Source organism: Mesoplodon mirus (assembly GCF_964341445.2).
Source record: "Mesoplodon mirus genome assembly, chromosome: 7".
NCBI classification, from domain to species: Eukaryota; Metazoa; Chordata; class Mammalia; order Artiodactyla; family Ziphiidae; genus Mesoplodon; species Mesoplodon mirus.
In genome coordinates, this window is record NC_138983.1 from 35,174,044 (window position 1) to 35,198,162 (window position 24,119).

Below are 24,119 nucleotides of genomic sequence, written 5' to 3' on the forward strand. Positions count from 1 at the left end.
GCTTATCCATTCATCATTTTAGGATCTGTCAATTTCCTCCATTGCTACACCCTGCCTCTTTAGACACAATTTTTAGCCGTACATTTCCAGAATTATGTTATGAATAATGAATACATGTTCTTTTAATGTAATTGAACACACAGTTTTGTATTGAGACCAAAAAGTTATCTTTTTTAGCCCTCCAAATAATTTCAGCCTTTGTTTCCAGATTATTCAGCCTTTGTTTCAATGTTATTGCATCATCTGGTAGTGCCTTTTTAAAAAAAATTTGCCTCTTGTGTCCTACACTAAGGGTGATATGCAAAAGTGTTTAAATGACAATAGAAACACAGCTGTAGATATAAAAATGGTGATACTTTGGTAACTAAACTGTCAAATGATTGCTTAAAATACTTGTTTGCCAACTGGTAAGTAAAAGTATGAATTCTCTGTAGGAAAGCACTTCAGGGGTGTCAGTATATAATGCATGAAAGCCTGAACTGTATGAAAGTTAAGTGTATAAAATTGAGCAACACCTGCATGTGAACATTTTTTATTCTAGCAGCCTGATTAAATAGATGGATTTAACTCTGAAGAGGACAAGTTCATGAGCTACACTCTGGAGGCCAGAAAAGACTTTGGAAAGTCATCTTATGAATCCTTTTCCCTGCTGGTATGGCAGCTCCAGTCTGTCGTTTGGATCAGTCAGCTTTCTCGATTTCTCTACATGCCAAGGCTTTATCTCCTACAGTAAGTGTCTCCTTTTGGGCTACTTGGCAATCATTTACTTTTTAACCCGTAAAAGTTTCATTTATTCCATGTATTTTCAACATCATTACAATCCATATAAAATAACATGCTCTAGGGTATGGATCTTTGAATCAGGAGTCAAAAGACCTTCATTTTATCTTTGTTCCTGTCCCTTAATGAGCTAAAAGGCACAATGACGTTGAGCAGATGACTTTGCATCCCTCCTTCCTCATCTGTGAATATTAAGGCTCTTAACTTGTTCCACCCATCTCCCAAAGTTGTTGGGAAAGTCAAACAAATCATATGCATGAAAGGACTTTGGAAACAATAAAAATGTAACAAACATGAGACAGTTTTATTGACTAGCAGAAGCAGTTATAGATTTACCAGTCAGTAAGGATACTAGTTGTGGGATATTGTTTCCCCTGCAACAAAATGCTGCTTCAACCATTTCTCTGGGATTTGCAGGCATTTTCTCACTCCACACAGATTCCTCACTCACTACGTACTGGTTTCAGAGGAGGGGGCCAAGTCTCCTTATTTGCAATATTTATTTCTTTGAATCCTGACTTATTTAGGCCCTGGACTTTTACAATAAGCCCTAGTCCTGTTTACTAGGACCTTCATCGCTCCTACCATCTGACATTCTTCCCTTTCCTTAAAAAATGCTCACTTTACAGGCTGGCCTCTGGAACTATTGTGGTCATCAGAAAAGCCAGTACAATTCTGAGCACTTGGTGGCATGTCTACTATGCCTTGTAACTAGAAAAATGCAGTTGGTTCCCAGACTGAAGAGATGGGGGACTGTCTCAGCAGAAGGCCAGGAACAAGAATGTTTTCATCTCTCCCATGCCTGTTTGCAACAGCCACTGAGATTACAAATGACGCCCTTCTTCCTGCAGTCTGCCAATGACTTTCTGTCACATATAAGGGAAAATCTAAACACCTTTCTTGTCAGTAGGAGTGCCACACTATATTTATGTGATCTAAGTCCACTTCCCACCTCTCCCATCACGTTCTAGCCATGCTGTCTTGTTGCCGTTCCTCAAACCGAATGAGCACTTTCCCATCATTTCCTGAGCACTTTGCACTGACTGTTCTCCCCATAAAGATCTTCACATGGATGCTTGGTGGTTCACTGTCTTCCATCATTTAGTTTTCTATGCAAATGTCACTTCCTTGGGAAGAACTTTGCTGACCACCCTAAGACAATAACCTCACATCACTATCCTCTTAGCCCGCATTTTTCTTCATAGCTGCTATCTCTTTCTGACTTTGCATATTTAATTGCTGATGCATATTTATTTCTGTATAAGATCCATGGAGCCTGAGGTTTTCTCAGTTTTCTTCTCTGTTGTACCTGTGGTACTTAGAATGGTGCCTGGCATAGAAAGGTTCTCATAAATATTTGACGAATGAATGATACATCAAAGGTCTATCATCACATTTCCTATTCCCTGAGTCAGTGGCTGACTCCTCCCTTGCTTTCCTGAATCTGGGAGAATAATTGGATTACATACTTGCAGCAGCTTGTGGCTCAGTGCCATTCTGAGAAATAATTTTCTAATTCTGAAAAAAAATTAACATTTACCTAAAGAAACAACTAGAATCAGCAGAGATAGAGACAGTAAATCAGGACTTTGCCTCACCATCTGAGCACCAATCTCTTGGCTTCTCTTTGAAGACATATTCTAGACCTTTGGCAAGCAGTGGCAGCAGATGACAAGAAGAGGTAAGAAAGACCCATCTGTGCTTTAGTGCTACTATATTCTTGTAATAACAAGTGTCCTTTGGTATAAAGCAACCACATTCTCTTGTTTAAATGCCAGATGCTTAGGATTGTTATTTTTCTTTGGCATACACATAAACAGGAGATAAAAAAACGAATGAACCCATATGGTCTACACTGGCTGCATCAAATAAGAATCTGGATCTTGGGCCTTGAGTGCAGATACCTATATTACTATATTTCCCTTTCATCTTTCACAGATAAAGTTTTCCATCAGGGAAACTACACCCACTGGGTCTAGATTTTCTTTACCATCGTATCTTTTTTGAACCTTGTCATGCAACTGAAAGCAGCTGTTGCCTTAAAGGTTATCCTTCACTGCCTTGTATCAGCCATTATATCCAGTGCCTCTTTCCAGATCTTCACAATGAGCCTGTGCCATTCTGAGTCTACATCCATAATTCTGACTCTCCCACTCTTTGGGAAGTATGATATGGAAGAAAGAGCATGCATGTTAAAGTCAGAGGTTCTGGATCAAGCAGACCTGTCCAAGTTCGAACTGGCTGCATAAACTTTAGCTAGTGGGCTAACCTCTCTAAACCTTAATTTCCTAATCTGTATAATGGAGACAGTCATATCCACCAAACAGTGTGGTTATGAAAATTAAATAATAATGCTAAGTCCTTGGCACATAGTATACATTAAAAGAATGCTCGTTTTCTGGCTTCCCTGGTGGCGCAGTGGTTGAGAGTCCACCTGCCGATGCAGGGGACATGGGTTCATGCCCCGGTCCGGGAAGATCCCACATGCTGTGAAGCGGCTGGGCCTGTGAGCCATGGCTGCTGAGCCTCTGCATCCAGAGCCTGTGCTCCACAGCCGGAGAGGCCACAGAAGTGAGAGGCCCACATACTGCAAAAAAAAACAAACAAAAAAAAGAATGCTAGTTTTCATCTTTCTTTTGTACATTCAATGATTTCCTTGCCTCTTTCATCTTCTTTCAGCAAAATCTCCCTTATTATTCTCATTTACTCTTTTTTTTTCATTAACTCTCTCTTCTTTGAGGCACCCAGTCAAATATCCAGCTCCACACTAACTGCTTATTGAAAATTTCTAAAGTCTTAAGTCACTTATATGTTTTAATATTACTCTAATTTGAACAGATACAAGGCTAAATCAGTTTCCTCCAAACTAGTTCAACTGTGCCACTTATTTCAAAGTCACCAGGATTATCTCAAGTTGGTGATTAGTAATTATAATAGCTACTATTATTCAAATATGTATTAATGTGCTTTGCATATATTACTACATTTGTTCCTCATGATGATGTGAGGTAGGTACTTATGATCAGACACCTCTGTATGTACTACACATCTTGGCTCACCCTCTTTTAAAATTAACTTTATTGAGGTATAATGTACATTAGTAATTATAATTATATTAATAATTAAAATCACTAATTTTAAGTGTGTAATTAGATATATTTGTGACTTGTACATAGTTATGTAACAATCACCACATTCACAATATAGAACATTTCCCAAAACTATTCCACACATTTGTGGTCAATCCCTTTATCCAACCTACTAGCCTCTGGCAATTGCTGATATTCTTTCTATCACTAACTTTTTGGCTCACCTTTATATGCCAGTTTTTCCTATTGCAATTAGTTATGCACATGTGCAATTTGAAAGAATCTTGCTTTGACCCTACTGAGTATCTCATACTTTCTGACCGAGGGTTTTTCCATCACCATGAAGTGGGTTTCCTGTGCTTGTCCACTCCACACTGTTCTGACACACATGCACACCTTTAAGTAGGAGAACGTTAACACAACATAAAGGTACTCTGACCAACTGGGAATGAGGGATTTTTTATTTCTTGGAGGGGCAATTCTGAGATGCATTTAACACAGCTCTTCAAGGGTTCATCAGAGGGATCTACCACCTTTAGCCCTTGGATTGGCTTGTCTTCCTTTCATGTTTGTTCATGTTTGACTCTTCCCACCCACAAACCACCCACAAACCACCCCCAAACCTTCCTTAAGATCACTTCCCCAAATAATCTTCCTGTATATAAGTCTTACCTCGGGCTCTGCTATTAGGGGAAATCCAGGCTAAGACGAAATTATTATTTTTATCCCTATTTTAAAAAATGATTTAGTAAACTAAGGCTTAAAAAGGTTAACTGCCCACAGTTGCATAGCTATTAAAAGAGCGAGAGCTTGGACCCATCACATCCTGATTCCACAATTCGTGTTCTTCATCACTACATAGCTTTTCAAGGTGGAAACTAAAATCAGCTTTGATTTTGTGCAATATTTTTAAAATGTATATCTAAATTACCAATTTTCTGTTATTTCTTCTTTTGAAATGTGTTTCAATAACTCTTCAGTTATTGAAAATTATTTCATCCAGCTGGAAGTCACACTGGGTAATCTCCTACTGCTTTCACTTTATAGCCCCCATCTTTGATTACTATGATAGCCTGATAGTCGATTTTCTTCCTTCCCATCGTGCAATACTGTTTATGGATAAGTGTGTCGGCTTTGGGGTTTGATGAAACTGATCTTAAATCTTAGCTCTCTCAGTTCTTAACCATGTGATATTTGGTGAGACTCTTAATCTCTCTGAGCCTCAGTTTCTTTATTTATAATATGGAGAAAATAATTCCTAACTCACAGGGTTGCTTGGTGCAATGAATATAATAACTCATATGTTTTCACTTGTTCAAATATTAAACCATGGGTTGCCATTTTCACTTTATTTTATTTGTTATTGTTGTTGAGTTGACTTTAAGTGGTAAAGTTTTTGAGAGGATGGAGCCTTTTATTGTTAAATATATATCCATGCCTTTAATTTCTATGAAGGAATTTATTTTTATTAGTCTAAAACTTTTTGTAATCTATGAAGCAAACAAAATATTTTTGGATTTTGAAATCAAATGCATCACGCATAAACATATCGATACAAATATTGCTTGAAGTAATGGAAGGAACTCTTAAGACCCAGCAGAGTCACATATTGATTAAAGTGCTCCATTATGTAGCGTTCAGATGATCTTTTGTGCTGTGGCAATGAAATAAAAGCTTCTGAGAAACAGTAATTTCCCATTAAAAGATGATTTAATGCTTGGATTTAAATATGCTGTCATCCAATTCATGTTCCCTAAAATATACCCACTATTGAAATTTTAAAGGAGTACTTAAAACTTGGGTTAAATAGAAAACCAAACTTTACTGAAATACAGGAGCTTCAAGTTTGTGAAAGCATACACTAAAATTTGTCAAGCCTTTTATAAAATATGTTTGTGCAAATTTAGTCTATTTTCAAAGTACCTAATTTGGTTACAATTTCAACCATAAGTACAAAGAAAATGCAATTAAAGGGTGTCACTGCCTCAGTGGTTACATCTGGCATTTTATCTACCTAATTAAATCCTCTTTCTAGTACTCCACCCAAAGGCTACATGGTTTTAACCAGTAGCATAAGAAACATCAAGAATATATTTGACTCTTCACAAATCATGAGCATACTTGTAACTGAGCCTGCTGTGGTTTGTAATTTCATGTTTTAAGAAGAAAGTTCTTAATCACATTCTTTATTTAGTTCCCCCAAGCTAGATACTTATTTGTAGTTGCAAGCAGTCACTCATAGAGAAAATGAGCCCACCCTGCTTGATTACATACTTGCTTTACATTAAGGGGTTGGCTCTATCCCAGAATTGCCAGAAAAGTCATCTTCAAAGACGAAGAAATGGGAGTCTGTAAAAGAAAAACAGGCTGCTTCAAAAGTTTACTGATCAACATCCACTCTACGGAGGTCAGAGAAGGTCCTGCAGATGGACCCCAGGGCAGGGTCTGAAGGACCAGGACTTGTCCAGGTAGGGTGTTCAGCCAGAAGGAAAAAGAACAGATAAGCACTCTGAGCATATTTTACATCTGTGATTATTCAACTATTTGTTCACTAATCTCTCCTCCATTACTCCATGAGGACTCAAACCATGTCTCTTACTCATCGCTGCACCCACCATCGGCAAGCACAGGGCTTGACATATGAATATTCAGATGAATTGATATCCAAATGAATCTCTCCTTCATTGTTTTGCTCTTTGATAGTATCTTTTTTTTTTGTTATTTAAGCTATTAAGTATTTATGCTGTTAACTTTTATTTTAGGAATAATTTAGAGGAGGCATTGTTCACATTTACAACCAGGAAATTTTAAATCAAAAGTTTAAAAACCATGTAGTACATTTTAACTTAATATTAACTACAATTATGCAAACAATTAGAGTTACCTGTTTTCTGTTTACTTCTATTCCTAGAATACTTCTACTACAGTCTTAGTGACCAATTTTCTAGACATAGCTTGCAGTTTATCAGCTTGCTTCTATTTAGTAATCATTAGCGCATTCGGATGCATTAAATAGAAATATGATGTATACCAGATTTTGATAATATATACAATTTATGTGGTGTGTGGTCATTGCCTAGTGACTATATTTATGCATAATATATCTTTATATATGTCATATATAAATACATATATATATATTTTTTTGTGTGTGTGTGCTTTTTTTTTTTTTTATTAGTTTCTGCTTTATAACAAAGTGAATCAGTCATACACATACATCTGTTCCCACATCCCTTCCCTCATGCATCTCCCTCCCTCCCACCCTCCCCATCCCACCCCTCCAGGCGGTCACAAGGCACCGAGCTGATCTCCCTGTGCCATGCGGCCGCTTCCCACCATCTATCTACCCCACGTTTGGTAGTGTATATATGTCCATGCCTCTCTTTCGCTTTGTCACAGCTTACCCTTCCCCCTCCCCATATCCTCAAGTCCATTCTCAAGTAGGTCTGTGTCTTTATTCCCGTTTTACCCCTAGGTTCTTCATGCCATTTTTTTTTTAATTCCGTATATGTGTGTTAGCATACGGTATTTGTCTTTCTCTTTCTGACTTACTTCACTCTGTATGACAGACTCTAGGTCTATCCACCTCATTACAAATAGCTCAGTTTCGTTTCTTTTTATGGCTGAGTAATATTCCATTGTATATATGTGCCACATCTTCTTTATCCATTCATCCGATGATGGACACTTAGGTTGTTTCCAGCTCCGGGCTATTGTGAATAGAGCTGCAATGAACATTTTGGTACATTTTGAACATTTTGGTCTCTTTTTGAATTATGGTTTTCTCAGGGTATATGCCTAGTAGTGGGATTGCTGGGTCATATGGTAGTTCTATTTTTAGTTTTTTAAGGAACCTCCATACTGTTCTCCATAGTGGCTGTACCAATTCACATTCCCACCAGCAGTGCAAGAGTGTTCCCTTTTCTCCACACCCTCTCCAGCATTTATTGTTTCTAGATTTCTTGATGATGGCCATTCTGACTGGTGTGAGATGATATCTCATTGTAGTTTTGATTTGCATTTCTCTGATGATTAATGATGTTGAGCATTCTTTCATGTGTTTGTTGGCAGTCTGTATATCTTCTTTGGAGAAATGCCTATTTAAGTCTTCTGCCCATTTTTGGATTGGGTTGTTTGTTTTTTTGCTATTGAGCTGCATGAGCTGTTTATAAATTTTGGAGATTAATCCTTTGTCAGTTGCTTCATTTGCAAATATTTTCTCCCATTCTGAGGGTTGTCTTTTGGTCTTGTTTATGGTTTCCTTTGCTGTGCAAAAGCTTTGAAGTTTCATTAGGTCCCATTTGTTTATCTTTGTTTTTATTTCCATTTCTCTAGGAGGTGGGTCCAAAAGGATCTTGCTGCTCTTTGATAGTATCTTTTGTGAGTGTCTTTTCTTCCCAACTAGACTGTAGTCATGTGAGAGCAAAGTCCGTATCTTATATTCTACCAAGATCCTTTCCAATGATGTTCCATTCAAATCAGTGTCAATACCTATGGGATGTTAAGCTGTGAATTTGAGAAAGTAAAGGTGCTGGAAAGTGACAAAGGTTGAGAAATAGGCCAAATTTAGAAACTTAGAAAGAGGTTTATTTTTCTCCAAACTCTTCTATTTCCCCCTTCGAGTCCCTAGATCACCTCTTCCCCTTTTTCTCCGCTTCCCTAGAAGGTACCCAGGGTAATGGAGGAAATAGCAGTTGAATATGGGGTTAGACACAATTTCCAATCCATGCTGTGCTCCTTACCAGCAAAAGAAACAAAGGAAACCTAGCTGCTGGAAAGTGACAAAGGTTGAGAAATCCAGAAAAAAACCCATAGCATTTGGGTGGGCAAACTGAAGTCTAAATTACAGTTCCACTACTTAATAGTTCCATAATCTTGCACAAGCTTCCAATTCTTGTTCGATCTCAGTTTCCTCAGTTGTGAAATGAGTATGTGTCTTTTTTTGGAGGGATGTTGTGGAGAGATTAGGTGAGTGGAGAATTTAAAGCTCTAACCCATTACAGACCAATAAAATTAGCTCCACTCCCCAATCATCTTGCACAAGTATTGTAACATCTCCTCGCCTCAATCTGCTTATCTGTAAAACAGGCAAAAAGGATAAAGAAATTAAATATGAATCAGAGTTCATACTCATAAGTACTACACTATAATTTTAAATTAGCTCCTAATGGCTTTAAATTCAACTTGTTTAAAAATTAACAGTTCTGCATACAATAAGATACGGAGCTTGTATAGGACATAGAAAAAAGGATGTGTGTGTGTATCTGTGTGTGTGTGTGTGAGAGAGAGAGAGGCTAAAGTTTTCTGTGTCTGGGCTTGGTTCACCTATTTTTTCTTCTCAGTGCATGAATGAGTGACTAATATGTGTCACACTTCATAAATCTTTGCATGCTTAACCTTCATTTAGTAGGAACGTGAGGTGTTTATCTCTGAGTCAGTTTGCATGTCTGCTCACACTATAGGGTTAGCTGTTTTGAATAAAAGAAGGTTCATAGTACAAGAACGTATATCATTTTCTTTGTATTTAGGGATCTTTCAATCATTTTATTCAACAGGTTTTAATTCTGACTCTGGCACTGTTCTAAGGTCTTTATATATATGAACTCATTAATCTTTCTAACAACCTCATACAATATATACTATTCTCCCACTTCTTCTCATGAAGAAACTGAGGTGCAAAGGGTTTTCAGTAACTTGCCCACCCACAGTCACAGCAGGTAAGTGAAGCCGGGATTTCCATGGAGGTAGATAAGCTCAGGAGATCATGCTCTTCCTCTTTGCACTATTCTGCCTCCTAATGGTTTATAAACTTTACACATTACAGCTGAAAACTCTTACTGCCTAGCAGATGTGTTAAGCAAAAGTGATTACCAATTAATATTATGTAAATGACTGTGAGGGATGCCCTGACAAAGATAACTCTCTAACTGCCTATAATTGCACCATTAAAATTTCATTTATTTGCATCACAAGTTACCCCCTTTAAGATGTATAAAGGCTGGGCAGGGGCAAGGAAGGAGAGAAATGAATCCTGGAGCATTGGAAAACTGCTTGGAGGTCATGACTGGATTTGGCGCCTCAGTAAGAGAAAGGAAGAGTGGACAGAAAGGAACTTCCCTATTAGGTAAATTGTCAAAACAGTGAGTTCATTACCATGAGTTGCTGTTTGTGAACAAGGAAACTGAACATCAGAGAGCTTAAGGACTTGCCCATGGTCACAAAGCCGGTAAGGAGCACAGCATGGATTGGAAATTGTGTCTAACTAACCCCATATTCAACTGCTATTTCCTCCATTACCCTGAGTACCTTCTAGGGAAGAGGAGAAAAAGGGGAAGAGGTGATCTAGGGACTCGAAGGGGGAAATAGAAGAGTTTGGAGAAAAATAAACCTCTTTCTAAGTTTCTAAGTTTGGCCTATTCTTCAACTTTTTATTTCTATTCTTTTGTCATGAATTCATGTCAACTTGTTATCCCCTATATTCTGCTTTGCTTGAAAGGACTTTATTGATTGACCATGTTGTGCAAAGTACTATGCTTATTTCTGTGTGTGTCTGCAGAGAGATAAATATTTTTTTCTCTAAACCAATGAATTTATGATCTGGATAGAGAAATAATATGCACATGTTTTCCCAGATAAAGCCCAAGTTTCTGAGCTTGGCACCAAGGCTCTTCCCAAGTGGACCACCACCTTCCTCACTGCCCTCAAAGCTCTTGCCTTCTCCTCACTTTGACCTCATCTGAGAACATCCAACTACTTACCATGCAGACCCATGCCTTGGTAAGTACTGTTTTCTGGAATGTGTTTCTCATTTGAGGGCACTCCTCTCCCTACTAACTCCTAACATAGAAACTGATGGAGTAGCAGCTAAAGACCAGTCTCATGATATAGACTTTGCCAATTAAATGCTCCCATTTAGTTATTTGTAACCTAAGAAAATGGCACACACACATATACACACAAAGACCTGAATTCATTCATCATGGTGGTAAATGGAATCTAACATGAGAGACCATGTTTAGAAATGTCATGATGACAGCAACAATATCTAGGATGGCAGGTATGTTGGCTAGACCATTCCTGCCATAAGATGGTTATTATCCCTCCTGTTCCTGGGCCCTTTAAAACTGCTTTGATTCCTGTCTCTTTCCTAAGCCTGGTCCTCCTGTGAAATGTTGAATCTCTGAGCCCTAATAGTCTTTCATTAAGGCCCCTTCTATTGCTGCAACCAAAACAGCTAATTGTCCATTCTCTATCCTCGGACTATGAAATCTCTCAAGCATTTTCTGGTACCTATAATCTGAATTAAATATTCTCTTCTTTTTTGAAATGTGCCCATTACTATATGAGGTAGGTACGTTGAAAAATATAGGTAAGTAATTTGAAATAATGTTATTCTATAAGAGTATACATAGCATAATATAGTACATCATAGTTCAGTATAGTGTAGTATATATTAGGTCCTTTCATAGAACAAGGATGAGATATCTTCAAGACTTAACTAATGAAAGTTTATTATATTACAAGTGATCTTCTTGGGTGTTATACCATTCCTCTCTCTCTTTTCCCCTTTTCTCTCATTCATTCACTCAACTAATATCACTGAGCATCTTTGGTATTGATCAGCATTGTGCAAGGCTCTGGGGACACAACAGTGGGCAATACAAATAAGGTCCCTATTCTAATGAAACTTCTGGTGTCTGGGGAGAGAGAAACAGGTAAAAAAATAAAATGATCATGTTTAAAGGGTTATAAGAACAACAACAGAGTGATATGTTAGAGAATTATTGGGTTGGGGGCATATAGTTTATGTAGGGACAGCTAGGAAGGCTTCTTTGGAGAGATGTTGTTTTAAGCTGAGGCTTGAATGATGAGAAGAAACTAACTGCATAGAATAGAAGGAATAGTATTCCAGGTAGAGAAAGTAGCATGCACAAAGGTCATGTGGTAGGTTCAAGTCCAGGAAGGAGACCAGTGTGAATGATAGGAGAGGAGGTAGGAGGGCCAAGTAACGGTTCTTTTATTAGGCTCTAGGTGGTCACTATGAAATGTATGAATTTTACTCTTCCATTTTTCATGGATTATCCTCTGTATTCTGTATCTTTGGATTTCCACCTTCCTAATTAGGAAGGGTCTAATTGAACAGATCACCTTTGTGGCTTGTATTAATTAAGAGAATGTTTCCTCCTCTGACAGATAACCCTCGAAATCTCAGTGACCTAATACTGAGTGAAACAGAAGTATATTTCTTACTCCATGAAATTTCAAAATAGTGTTCCTGATCAGTGTAGGGGAGCTCTATTTTACTTAATCATTCAGGGACTCAGACTGATAGAAGATTCACTATCATCAACCCATGGCTTTCAACTTTGCCCTGAATGTAGATATCCAGACTGGGGGTGGGTTAGGGAGTTTGGGGAAAGAAGTGAACGGGTGACCTCATGAGAGGGTTTTATGGGCCAGCTGGAAGTGATGCACGGCATTTCTGCTCACATCCCGTTAGGCAGAATTCAGCTATATGACCACACCAAACTGCAAAAGAGAGTGGGAAATGCAGTCTGCACGGTGCCCAGGAATAAAGGGAAATAGTTCAATCAACCATGGTCTGTGTAGTGAATTGCCTGAGGTTGCCTTTCTTGGTAGGTATCAGTGGAGCACAGTGTAACTGGCAGACACTGTGAGGCTTCCTACCCATGGGAGGTGGGTAAAGACAAAACGTATTTTGAAAAATAAAATTCAAGTAAATATATTTTTTTCTAGAAAATGAAAAACACTAACATTTTGATAATACAAACTACAGAAATTGTCTTGCCTAGTTGAGATGGACAGAAAATGTAGTGATTATCACCTGAAGGAACAGTTCCATAGAGCAGTGTAGTGGGATGAATAGTTCCCCACCAAAAGACATGTTTAAGTCCTAACCCCTGGTACTTGTGAATGTGACCTTATTTGGAAATAGAATCTTTGTAGATGTACCTAAATTGAGTATCTTGGGATGAGATCACTGTGCATTTAGAGGTCATTTTGCATGGAAATATGAAGCAGAAAGGAAGTAGACTTCCACCTTAATTTTATCCCCAGTCAGTACTTCCAATGCACCCGCATACCCCCTCTCCCAGCAAAGTATCTTCCCTTACCATTTCCAGGGATCCTCAAAGAGCACCTGTCAAACATTCTCAAAACTCAGTCTTTCCGCTCAGCCACAAGCAGCATATAGCACCTGCTACATCTCACTCAGCTCTCCCTTGTCAAAATCCAGCATTTCACAATTGCTTGAGGGGACTTCAGGGGACCTGTGATAATACATGCATGTAGTTAAACTAAAGCTGCCGAGGTCCCTGGAGGTCAAAGCAGGATATTTTAAGGAAGGGAGGGGAATGAATGATCCTCTGCTCAATTATCTAACCACCGAGTCCCACAGGGACAGTGCCAGTTCCTCGGCTCTTGCTAAGTCCCTCATGACAGGGGCTCCATCGTACCCTGATTCTAATTCCTCTCTTACCCAGGAGCTCTCATATGACCCAAGAGGTATGATGGGCAGCAAACATGATCCCATTGCCTCTACCCTTTCCATCTCTTCCATTGTCTAGGCACCTCCTTCTTGAAAAAAAACCCAAAAAACAAAAAGCAAACAAACAAAAAAAACCCCTTTGTTCTTCCAGACAAAGAGACTTTTGGCAAGAGAGAGGAGAATCACATAAACACACATACCTCCACTCCAGGTGACATGCACATTGCATAAGGAAAAAGTAGAAGGAAAGGAGACGATTATTGGTATAAAGCAAATCTGCAGCTGTCAGTGATTACACCTCCTCTCCTGAGGCTGATCCTCTTGTGCTGAGGAGCCATCAAAGATTTTGAACTTGTAGTTCAGCTTTTGTATGACTTGCTATATATTTCCAATGCCTAGGGGAAGTTCACTTCTCCAAGTCTTGGTGGGATATTAGTTGATGAGATATTTATAAGGTATAGCTGGCAGACTTTGGCTCAGTTCAACCACAGGATTTGAGTTGAGAATGGAAAGAATAGCATTTGGTGGTTGCATTAGCCCTGTAAAAGAGGCTTCAGGAAAAGTGCCAGCATCCATTTAGATCTGCTCATTTTGTACCTATAGAGGCTAAAAGAAGGCCTAATGGAAGAGAAAGGATTCCAGTTTCAGCCTAGGAAGGAAGCCAAGGACAATAACAGAGGAAAAGGAAAGTGAATTAGTTTGAGGAATGCATTCAGGGTTAGAAACAGAGAACTGGAAGGTGTTGGGGAAATAAGTGTGATGTGTCAAATATATATAGGTGATGTTGTATTAGTTTGCTAGGGCTGCCACTGGATGGCTTAACAGAAATTTATTTTCTTACAGTTCTGGAGGGTAGGAGTCTAAGATAAGGTGTTAGCAAGTTCAGTTTGGTTCAGCTTCTCTTTCTCCTTGGCTTGCGGATAGCCATTGTTTCTCTGTGTCCCTACATCATTGTCCCTCTGTGCACACTTGCCCCTGGTGTCTCTTTGTGTATCCAGATTTCCTCTTCTTATAAGGATACCAGTCATATTGGATTAGGATCCACCTTATCAACCTCATTTTAACTTTTTAATTCTTTAGAGGCCTTATCTCCGAATACAGTCAAGTCCTGAAGTATTGGGGCTTAAGCCTCCAACATATGAAATTTGGGGCAAACACAATTCAACCCATAACAGATACATACTCAGGATAATGAACAAACACGATTTTTTGCACAATTGAAACACTAATTCATGTTAGTCTTCCACTGTCCCTTAAATATTTGTTTGGTAGAAGTAAACATTTCCTAACACTGGATGGTATTTAGAAAGAATCCAATACTTTTCTGCTTTTAAAGAGTTAAAATATCACTTAACTTTACAAAATATTATTTCAATTCAGTAATTAGAATGTGCCCATTTCCAGATATCAATTAAGTGATTCAATTGTTATTGAAAGATAAGATTTCTTACCTCCCTCTATGCTAAGGTCTGTAAATGGCAGCTGCCTGCCTTCAGGAAAGAGGTTGTATAATTGACTCCTTCATCTCTCTGCCCCTCTCCTAATCCACTTGCTAGCTGATGTTTTTTGTTTCTAGAGGCAAAGCTGAGAAGAAAGGAAGTAGAAGTGAGGAAAGGCATTGTCTTAGTCAGCTTGTGCTGCTATAACAAATACCATAGACTGGATGTCTTAAACAACAGATATCTATTTCTCACAGTTCTGGAGACAAGGAAGTCCAAGATCAAGGTGCTGGTCAATTCAGTTCTTGGTAAGGGCTTTCTTCCTGGCTTGTAGAAAACCACCTTATCAATGTGTCCTTGTATGGCCTTTCTTCAATGTATGTAGGTGGAGAGAGAGATCCTCTTCTTACCAGGGCACTAATCCTATCATGACCTAATCTAAATCTAATTAACTCCTAAAGGCCTTGCCTCAAAATAGTCACACTGTGAGTTAGCCCTTCAACATATGAATTTTGGGGGACACAAATATTCAGCCCATAATAGGCACAGAGGCATCCTGACTAGGCTGGATGGCTTCATGATCTCAGTTGCTGACAAATGTTATTGGATCCTTAATGACTACCATTGTTGAGCACCTCTCTACAGCAATTCCCTTGACCTGGCTGGCCACTTCCTTATTCCACGTGGTTGCTTATAGCACATTTCCTTAGCCCCCAAGATTCTGTCGGCCATATCCAGCTTCTTGCAACTAGGGCTCCTCTACCCTTCTAGGCAGCTTCATTGGTCAAGAAACTAGGATAATCCAATACTGCCTCTTGCTCCTGCATGGTTTACAACTGGTTAATGGGAAAACTCTCTCATTCCCCTTGCTTCAACAAAGCCTGAGAGTTCAGGCCTATCCCAGTGTAACTCTCTCTGCCTTGCTGCCATAGACTGAATTGGTACAAATCATTTACTGGTTGTCATTTTCTTAATTACAGTAACAAATTTTAAGTCTTGTGAGTGATCCTGTGAGTACTTGTCTGCCTGATAAGCTTCAAGTAAAGGTTTAGCCAAGGTCTGGGGTCGGGTGGATGGAGGACTCACAGTATAGAAACAGCTTTCTCCAAGGAAATCTCTTCACCAATTCTTCTGCCTACTCTCCAATCCTTCCATATTCTTAATTTGGTTGCTACTTTCAAGAATCAGTTAAAATATCTCATCTCTTTTATTTTGGGATCCGGTCAATTCACACATACACTTACTTACCCAAAGAGAGTCAGTGACTGTGAGAGAGAGAAAAGGAAGTATGAAAAGTATTGAAAGAGATACAGATAGAAATAGAGGGACAAAGATAAATAGGGAGGTAGAAAAAAGGGAGGAAGGAAAGGGGAGAAAGAGACAAAGAATGAGAGAAATATGCTAAGAATATTAAAGGTATTTATGTAGGAATGGTGGAAAAGATGATTTAGGTATTCCTCTTCATACATTTTGTCTTCTCCAAATATTTTACACTGATTTTTAGAATAAACTTTTCATTTTAGAATAGCTTTAGATTTTCAGAAAAATTGCAAAGATAGTAGGGAGAGTTCCCATATACCCCTCAATCAGGTTCACTTATTATTAATATCTTACATTAGTGTAGTACATTTGTTACATTTATGAACCAAAATTGATATATTATCATTAAGTAAAGTTCATATCTGTTCAAATTTCCCTACTTTTTACCTAATGTCATTTCTCTTCCAAGATCCCACTCAGAATGCCACATTACATCTAGTAGGTCACACCTCCATAGAATCCTTTTGGCTATGATATTTTCTCATTCTTTCCTTGTTTTTGATGACCTGAACAGTTCTGAGGAGTAATGGTCAGGTATTTTCTAGAATATCAGTCAGTTGGGATTTGTCTGAACTTTGTCTCATGATTAGATTGAGGTAAAGTATTTTGGGAAGACCACAGAGGTAAAGTGCCATTTTCATCCCATTATATCAAGGGTAAGTACTATCAAAATGACTTATCATTATTGATGTTAACCTTGATTACCTGGATGAGGTAGTGTTTGGTAGATTTCTTTATTGCTATTACTCTTTTTACCTCTTTTTCATACTGTCCGCTTTGACAGGAAGCCCACACTTAAGGAGTAAGGAGTTATGCTCCATCTCCTTGGGGAAAAATCAAGGCATAAATTATTTGGAATTTTTCTGCATAGGAGATTTGTATCTGGTCCCCCATTTATTTACTCAGTTATTTACTTGTATCAGTATGGACTCATTGATAATTATTTTATACTTTGAGTAATATTGTAAAAAATGAAGTAAATATTTCTAATTTGGCATCAAATTGAAATGTATTAATAAGTCCAGAAGAACCTTCATATTAACTTTTTCATATAAGCTAAATTTAACCAAATATAATTAGCTTTGTAAAAAATATTTTTTCAAGTAACATAACTAAAGGAAATAAAAGAACTAACCAAATTAATTTAAAAAATATTTTTAAACCAAATAATTTTTGAACTATACCCTTATTCTAAAGACAAAAAATATATAAACTAGTTTTGAACTCTACTCAGTAGGTTTGTATTTCACAGTAGCATGAGTCTAGCAATTCAGAAACTACATTTTGCATATTGCAGTATTGAGCTAATGAGGAAAGACATTGATGATGTTTGGAGCCAGGGTTGTTACTCTTAGAGAAGGGAGATACAAACATAGAGTAGTGAAAAGCTAGAAGGAACCCCATAGTATTAGATTAGAATTTTCCATGATTGAAACAGGAAAAGTACAAGATGAGCTTGGAACATTTTGTGCCACAAAGTAAGGAAGTGCTCAAAAAAAAAAAAAAAAAGATGGAGACATGTCAAAATGATGAAGGCTGAAGAGGCTTCCAGTGGCCAAATCTGGCACAATTGGAATATCAAAATAAAGAATTATGGTAATGAATTATAATCCATTGATTAAAAGAAGAATCCATGTGCCTATACTGCTGATAAGTAAATTGGGGAGAAAGGAAAAATTTTACAGTAGAAGAATGCCAACTACTAAAAGTAGAAGGAATGATGGTATTAGAAAGTCGCCATCTTGTGATTATCATAGCAATAATTGATTCAGGCATGAATCATCAAAGGATGATAAAGCTATAATGTAAACTTTGATGAGAAATAGGATATATACATTATCTCAAAATATCTTCCCACAAATTACTTACTAGTCACCAAAAATGGGACATCTGATGTGATGCATTACCTCATTAATATCCCAGACAAAAAAGTATGCTCTGAATTGAATTATAAGAAAAAACCCCCACAAATTCTTGTGAGACATTACACATAATAACTAGCTTGTAGTCTTTGAAAAAGTCAATGTTGCCAGAGACAAAGAAAGCCTAAAAAACTGTCCCAGACACTAAGGAAATACTGAAAGCAAATGTATTGTGTAACCCTGAATTAGTTTCTTGATGGAAGAAAAAAATTCTAAAATGGAAATTTCTGGTATATAGGTGAAATTTTGAATATGGAATGTACATTATATAATAGCAGAAAATTTAACACAGTAATAGAATTACTAGTGGCCAAAAAATCATAAGACAACATATATTCAGCTTCAATAGTAATTAAGCAATACTATATAAAAAAAGATTATATTATTCAATGTTGGTAAGTACATAACAAAATAAGTACTTTGATATACTACTCATAAGTATGTGTCTTGGTGTATGATTGGATGCGTGGATGAATGGATAGATAGATAGGTAAATAGACAGATAGTGATATATCTTTTAACCTGAACATTTTCAGTTTTTAAATGTATCCTAATAAGAGCTATTTTTACTATTCTTGCATCTTTGGGGAAATTTTGATATTTTTTTCAAAATACCATTTACAAATGTTTCTTTTCTCTAAATATAAGATTGGTATGTGCCCATTTTAGAAAATTCAGAAAGTATGAAAAATTTATAAAGAAAATAAAATGTATCTGTAACCCTACTGAATAAATCTAACCACCATTAATAAAAGAACATTAAAAATATATTGGGAACATACTGTGTATATAATTTTATTTCCCATTAAAAAATTTAACATTATATCATAATATCAAATATCATTTAATAGTTTTTGAATACCTAAATTTTAATGACAACATATTCTGTCTATGGCTATAACAGAAGTTCATTATAGCATTTTCTTTACTGTAAGGTATTAAGTTTATTTCCACTTTGTTACTATTATATTGCTCTGGCAAATGTCTGTACATTCATATTTTACATATCTCTCATTTTCTTAAGGTAGATTTAAAGAAGTAAATTTTCAGGTTAAAAAATCTATCTGTCTAAACACATGCATCTTCACATTGTTTTCTGGAATTTGTTTTTGGTTTTTGTTTGTTTGACCAGTTTAATACCCCTGCCAACGGTGTATGAGAGTATCTATTTTGCTGTATATAATATTTACTAGCATTTAACGCTTTAATTTTGGTTTTGTTTAGATTATATTGCTTTTTTACTATTATAGATAAACTTTTTTCTTATAATTTTTTTGCCATGCTACTTCTGTGAATTGTTTTCATGCTTTGCTAACATTTTTGTTGAGATGTTAGAGTTTTTCATTGATTTATGTGACATATATATATGTATGTGTGTGTGTATATATATATATATAGAGAGAGAGAGAAAGAGAGAGAGTTAGAAAGACAGAGAGATACATACCAATATACTATAGCTAAAGGTATAAAGCTGGGCCTATAGCTGGAGAAAAAAATAGAAATAGAGGCATAAGTATAGAGGGAGGGAAGAAGGAAGGAGAGAGACACAGAGAGGGACGATAACAATGAAATATATGATATAGATTTTTCATTATTTTAAGATTCCTGAGGAAGAGATCATTTTTTCTGGTTGATTTTTATTATAATTCTTCTGATAGTAATATGTTTCTCTAGATTAACATAATTACCTGTTCCGTTTTCTTAAAGCAACGTGTGTGTTCTATAGAGAGAGACTTTTTTTTAAGAGGGCATATAGTATATTATTTTAATGTAACTTTTTCTTGCTCCCTTTAGTGAGAAAATCTACTTATGTACCATTTGTAAAATTTTTGACCTCTTTTTCAGCATTTAGTGCCCTCTGGTGTTTGCAAAGAAGGGATGGCAATATATTTTACCTCTAATTTGTTTCCTGCTTATTAGGATTCCTTGGTATGCATGAATTGTATCAATACAGATTGAGCTAATGCTTGAATATTTTCACATTTACTTCAGAAACAAAAATGAGTGACAGACAACTAGTTATTTGGGGAGAGTTCTGGCATTAAAAATTATCTGGGATTTCCATCTGGCAAATGACAGAATGAAATTGCCTGGGAAACTTAGTTACCACAGTGACTCTCCTTTACAGAGTCAGAAAACAAAATATTCACATTCCGTCTGTGAAGTCCACTGACTTGATAATGTAGCAAATATTGTAAGAATTAAAGCAGCAGGAGGGAAAGGGAACTACCAGGGGGAAGAAAGGAGGAGAGGAAAAAGAGCAATGTCGCCTCCCGGGGCCCCGCCCCTGCGCGCCGGTCCAGCCAGCTCGCTCCGGCTCGCTCCGGCTCGCTCCGGCCCGGGGCCGCCCCCTCCCCGCCCCGCCCCCTCCGGCCGGGGGTGCTCTAGATGCTGCGCGGAGACCCTCTGCACCCCTGCGAACATGGCGCTGCGACTGGCGCGGAGCGTGCGGGCCGCGGTCTGCAGCCTGCGCTCCATCTCTGCGCCCAACGCGTCCTGCCCGCCGCGGCCCTGGGGACTGCGGGCGGGCGCCGTCCGGGCGCTGTGCACCGGCCCCGTTCTGCTGTCGGGTCGTAAATTCACAGACAAACATGAATGGGTAACAACAGAAAACGGTGTTGGAACAGTGGGAATCAGCAATTTTGCACAGGAAGCTTTGGGAGATGTTGTTTACTGTAGTCTGCCTGAAGTTGGGACAAAATTGAACAAACGAGGAATTTGGTGCTTTGGAAAGTGTGAAAGCTGCTAGTGAACTCTGTTCTCTATAAGGAGAAGTAACTGAAATTAATGAAGCTCTAGCAGAAAATGCAGGACTTGTCAACAAATCTTGTTATGAAGATGGTTGGCTGATCAAGATGACACTCAGTAACCCTTCAGAACTAGATGAACTAATGAGTGAAGAAGCATATGAGAAATACATAAAATCTATTGAGGAGTGAAAATGGAACCCCTAAATAAACTAGTTTGAAACAACTTAATCTAGTATAGTTGTCTTAAATTAGTGGTGGATAGATTTTTAAAAAGCAACTTTTAGCAAAAGAAACTACTTGCAACAATGTTGCCTGAAGAAAATTTTTACCCCTTAACTTCCTAATGATTTCACATAAACACTATGCATCTTTTTCACAACACCCTGTGATTTTTAAGCTAGTCTCCGGTTATAATACTCAGAATTCCTGAAATTATCTGTGGTAAAACTAGTTACAAAAATTATGTAATTCAAGGATAACATTGTTATCTTAACCTTATATAATATTGTAACTTGCTTACAGCCATCCCTGGATTTGGGTCAAAATACTCAATGAACTTGCCACTGGAAATAAATGACAGTGGAGAAAAGTTTGTTAGTTGTATAGTGTCCAGTGAAGGACATTACTATCTTAATTTTGCAATATACTGTGTTTGCTGGTGCTATTTTTATACAGTGAAGCAACAGCCTTGCAGGAAAATAAGAAACAGTTTAATAATAAAATATTCAACTTCTTAAAAAAAAAAAAAGAGCAATGTCTCTTTGCTGTCAAAGGACTACCATATTCTTTCCAGGGGATTCACTTCCTCTTCATGATTTTTCATTTTTCCATCTAATATAGAGATTCTACACTCACCACCTCTGCAGCTTTGGGTTATTTCATTTATTTAATGTGGGCTTCAGTTTTCTTCTCTGTACATTGAAATTTACCTAGTTCAGTAATTTTCAAAATTTTTGAGGAGGAAGAGGAAGAGTAGGCACTTATAAAACAAAATATTCCATGGAAGTCTAATGTAAAATGCAGAGAAAATCAAAGTTAACCCAGTTCAAGTGGAACAGAGAGCGTGGAAGGTGTTTGGTTCCCCCCCCCCATTTAACCTTCCCGCTAGTTTACCTCCCAGTTGATCTCTAGATCACTTCTGAGGCTTCCTAAGTGCTTGAGGGACACACTTTGACCAATAAGGGCAGCAGAAGGGAAATTCACAAAATGCCTCCTTTCCATACCTGTGTAAATGTTACCCTAAAATGCAGTAAGTCTGCTCTCTATAACCGATTTTGTATTTCAGAAACAATGTTTCTTTTGTATTTCAGTAATATTTCTTTTTTTAAAAACATCTTTATTGGAGTATAATTGCTTTACAATGGTGTGCTAGTTTCTGCTGTATAACAAAGTGAATCAGCTATATATAAATTTATATCCCCATATCTCCTCCCTCTTGCGTCTCCCTCCCACCCTCCCTATCCCACCCCTCTAGGTGGACACAAAGCACTGAGCTGATCTCCCTGTTCTATGTGGCTGCTTCCCACTAGCTATCTATTTTATGTTTGGTAGTGTATATATGTCCATGCCACTCTCTCACTTCGTCCCAGCTTACCCTTCCCCCTCCCCATGTCCTCAAGTCCATTTATTTATGTGCTTAACAAATACTTAAATGATAACCAGACAGTACAGTACATTCTGGGGGTAGAATAAGTTGATCTCTGTTCTTGTAAGTGTATAGTCCTATAGGGGAGATAAAGATTAAAGAAATGATAATATAAATGATATAACATTATGAAGGTGACACATTAATGAAGGAGAGGTCAGTGTTACCATGAGAGCATATGATAGGGAGATTCAATCTAGACAGTAATATCAGGAAGCCTATTTAGGGGAGATGAATAAAGTGAGAGCTAAAGACATGTTAGGAGTGGCCTGGGTAAAGCAAAGAAGTAGGAGTATTTCATGCAGAACACAGGGCAAGAAGGAGTGTGGCACTTCAATTAATTGAAGATGGCCATTGTGGCTCAAACAAAGAAAGCAAGGGGCAGGGGAGGAATGGGATGAGTAGGTGCCAGGACAAACAGAGCCTTGTAAACTACTCAAGGATTTTGATCTGCATCCTAAGAGAGAAATAGACAGCTATTAAAGTGTTTTAAGCAGAAGTGACACCATTTGATCACTCTAGCTATAACATGATGAAGGTATTATTATGGTGCCTTGGACTGGAATGTGTGCATGGAGATAGAAAAAATAGATATAAGGCAAAAAATGGACTCAACATTGGTGATGGATGGGAGAGGAAAGTATCAAGGATAACCCCAGATTTCTGTCATATTCAATTGAATGGATGAGACATGTACCATCACAAGAAAGATAAGACTTTTGGAGAAGGAAGGGGAGTCATGATTGTAGTTTCGATGTACTGTGTTTGAAGAGCTTTTGAGACAATTTGCCAAGATGTCTATTGGAAATTCATACTTGAAATACAAAGAACCGATCTGAGCTGGAGATAAGATTTGGGAGTCATCTATGTTTAGGGAGGAATGGACACATGAGCATAGATGATGGTTCCAAGAGAAAACATGCAGAATGACAATATAATAGGGTCTCTGATAGAACTTTTGGGAGCTTCAACATTATATATCTAAGTAAAGGATGCAAAAGAGTTCAAAGGTAACAGCTGTAGCTATGACCAAATCAAGAGAATATTGTGTCCTGGGATCCTGAGGAAGAAAGTATTTCAAGGATTGCGCAGAAGAATCAAACAATACTGAGAAGTATTGGATTTAGCAACAGGAGGCCTTGAGTGCACTTCATGAGACCTGTTTTAGCAGAATGATAGAGGCAAAACTCCAGACTACTGTATTTAGAGGACTGAGTAGGAGCTAAGTTGAAACACTTCTTTATAGAATTTTGGCTTTAAAGGTGAGAAGAGGGATAGGCTGCTAACTGGTATAGGACGTAGCAGGGAGAGAAAGATTTCTATTTTTATTTTTTGGCTGTGCCGAGGGGCTTGTGGGCGCTTAGTTCCTGGACCAGGGATCAAACCTTTGCCCTCCGCAGTGAAAGCACAGAGTCCTAACCACTGGACCACCAGGGAATTCCTAGGATTTCTATTTTTAAATCGGAGAGACTTGAGGATGTTTAAACACCAATAGAACAATCTAGAGAGATGTTGCAATATATAAGAAAGAAAAGGAATCAAGGGAATAATCAATAATGCCATTTTCCAGAGAAGAGTGAAGATGAGATTGAAAGCATAGACAGAGGTACTAACCTCATATAGGCAAAGGTGCTGTACTTCTATTTCAATCAAAGAGAAACACTGT

At 37.7% G+C, this 24,119-nt stretch overlaps 1 pseudogene across 1 annotated transcript; it reads left to right on the forward strand.

Annotated features, from left to right (window-relative positions):
• The first annotated feature begins 20,380 nt into the window (after nucleotides 1-20,380).
• Nucleotides 20,381-21,031, forward strand: LOC309807603 (glycine cleavage system H protein, mitochondrial-like; annotated as a pseudogene). Its single transcript has one exon. The product of its transcript is annotated as a glycine cleavage system H protein, mitochondrial-like (transcript).
• Nucleotides 21,032-24,119: the final 3,088 nt, after the last annotated feature.